Here is a 3,098-nt window from a genome sequence, read left to right on the forward strand (position 1 = left end):
AGCAACTCAGTTCTTAAAATTTGAAAGAATTATGCCTGCCTAAGCCTAGGTTTTGACAAAAAGTTACTTTAATATAGGATATATTCTCTATTTGATACTAATTGTTGGTAAGAAGCAGACAACAACTCCTTTCACTGAAGAACAAGAGGAGAAATTATTCGAATCGCAATAGAAAGTCCTGAAGGTGGATGTTTGGAAGGACTGGGGAGGAGGGCTAGGTATTGGGGAACGTTGGTGAGGATATAGGTTTGGTCCCATGGGATCTAGATAACAGTGACTTAAACCAGATAGAAGATGAATTCTCTATTGTGTTAAAGTCTCGACTGGTATTGAGGTTCTGTTCCATAAAGCCAGGCTCTTAGATTTTGCTCTGTCATTCCTAAGATGTTCCCCTCACCCTCGCAGTCCAAAGTGTCCCCCATTAGGTCCCCTTCTAGCCCATGGGAGGGTGGAAAGGGGGGGAAATGTTCCCTTTTAAGAGCATCAATGAGGAGTTGCCCACATTCTATGGCCAGAAATCAGTCGGATGATCACACCAGAAGCTGAAAAATACTGTCTTTCTTCAGGGTGCCCAGGGACCCAGCTGAAAATGCAATTAAATATTTATTTATTTATTTGGCTGTGTCGGGTCTTAGTTGTGGCATGCGGGCTTTTCCTTGTGGCGCCCGGGCTTCTCTCTAGCTGTGGTGCGCAGGCTTAGTTGCCCCGAGGAACGTGGGATCTTAGTTCCCTGATCAGGGATTGAACCCGCGTCCCCTGCATTGGAAGGCGGATTCTTAACCTCTGGACCACCAGGGAAGTCCCAGGAATTCATTTTTATTCCCTTTAAGTTGTCCTTTAAATCATTCCATCTTGTAGTCAACTTTTAGTAAATTTAAACTGATCTATCACTATGAAGTTTGATGAAGTACATACATTTGACTTTATTTCTAGTCTTAAATGCTAAAACATTTTAAAATGAGAAGAAAACTCTCTGCAGGGGGCCTTCATGATGTTGGGAAGTGGCTGTTCTTCACTTCCACCCAAGACATTCTGAAATACCAGGCTTAATCATGCACATGGCAGGGACTGGGTTAGAGAGTAAGAAATATATTCTTAACCTAATTCAGGTGACAGAGGAAAGGGCTGAAGCCTTGTTTCTGGCCGACTAAAGGAACTTTTTGAAATTGCCAAAAGGTAGAAGTATAGTCTGGGTGCCTCCATTGTGTCTTGTCTGACTTGGGGGTTCAGTGGTGCCCCCTCTACAAATTAGAGTCAAGGTGCTTCCATGGGGCCTCCTTTGACTATATGAACAAACTGAAACACTGAACTCCTTGGAAGGATGGATGCCAAGTAGGTACTAGAACAGCCACTGTTACCAAATGTACTTTTCTCAGTTTTCACCTCTGTTTTCAGCACTACCCTGGGCCTTTAGCCATGTTAGTTCTAAGAGGGCTGAGATTTTTATCTGGCTTGTTTTCTATTGCAGTCTTAGAACCTAGGATAGTGTCTGGAACATATTAGGTGTTCAGTAGATATGTAAATGAATTAATAATATTAGGTACGAGAAACCTGCTGCTTAAACAGGCAGGAGGGGGACTGGGAAAAGTGCAATTAATTTGGAGTCAGAAGTCCTCGTATGTCACTCAGTATTATTTGAACTTTAGGCTAAATACAATCTTTCTCAACCTCTATTTACTCATCTGAGAAACAGAGACAATACCTTGCAGGGCTGTTGTGATTATTAAAAATATACAGTAAAAAAACCCAAAACAAAACAGGGAGAGTGCAGCAACAGTGGTGCAGAGGGCAAAGCAGAGAGATTCCCGTGCAAAGGATAGGTGCTGACCAGCACCCACCAGCCTGAGACGATTGTCTGCTCACCCACTGGGGTGGGTGGGGGATGGGAGCTGAGGCTTGGGCTTCGGAGGTCAGACCCCAGGGAGAGGACTGGGGTTGGAAGCGTGAAGACAGCCTGAAGGGGGTTAGTGCGCCACAGCTGGCCAGCAGGGAGTCCGGGAAAAAGTCTGGACCTGCCGAAGAGGCAAGAGACCTTTGTTTCACAGTGCACAAGGAGAGGGGATTCCTTCCCAGTGTGCCCACAGAAGGCAGAGCACTGCCTAAGTGAGCTCCAGAGATGGGTGCGAGTCATGGCTATCCGCAGAGATGGGCATGAACTGCTAACGCTGCTGCCACTGGCACCAAGAATCCTGTGTGCAAGCACAGGTCACTATCCACACCCCCCAGGAGCCTGTGCAGCCCGTCACTGGCAGGGGCCCATGATCAAGGGACAAGTTCCCTGGGAGAACACATGGCATGCCTCAGGCTGTTGCAATGTCACGCCGGCCTCTGCCACTGCAGGCACGTCCCTCATTCCAATTATGACCACCGTACCCCTCACTCTCCCCAGCATGAGAGAGCAAGAGAGCCCTAATCAGCTGCTACTTTAACCCCCTCCTGTCTGGTGGCGAACAGACACCTGAGGGTGGCCTACATGCAGAGGCGGGGCCAAAACCAAAGCTGAACCCCAGGAGCTGTGCGGACAAAGAAGAGAAAGGGAAATTTCTCCCAGCAGACGCAGGAGTAGCAGATTAAATCCCCACAATCAACTTGATGAACACTGCATCTGTGGAATACCTGAATAGACAACAAATGTTCCCAAATTTGAGGCAGTGGACTTTGGGAGCAACTGTAGACTTGCGGTTTGCTTTCTGTGTCTAATTTGTTTCTGGTTTCATGTTTATCTTAGTTTAGTATCTAGTGTTTATTATCATTGGTGGATTTGTTTATTGGTTTGGTTGCTCTCTTCCTTTTTATATATATATATATTTTGTTTTTCTCTTTTTTGTGTGTATGTGTATGGTACTTTGTCTGATTTTGTCTGTATCAGTTTGCTTTTACCATTTGTCCTAAGGTTCTGTCTGTTCCTTTTTTTTCCTCTCTCTCTCTTCCTTTTCTTCTGAGCCATGTGGATGGCAGGGTCTTGGTGCTCCAGCTGGGTGTTGGGTCTGAGTCTCCGAGGTGGGAGGGCCAAGTCCAGGACACTGGACCACCAGAAACCTCCTGGCCCCAAGTAATATCAATTAGTAAGAGCTCTCCCAGAGATCTTCGAATCAACA

The sequence above is a fragment of the Balaenoptera musculus genome, chromosome 14 (assembly GCF_009873245.2).
Source record: "Balaenoptera musculus isolate JJ_BM4_2016_0621 chromosome 14, mBalMus1.pri.v3, whole genome shotgun sequence".
In the NCBI taxonomy this organism is placed as follows: domain Eukaryota; kingdom Metazoa; phylum Chordata; class Mammalia; order Artiodactyla; family Balaenopteridae; genus Balaenoptera; species Balaenoptera musculus.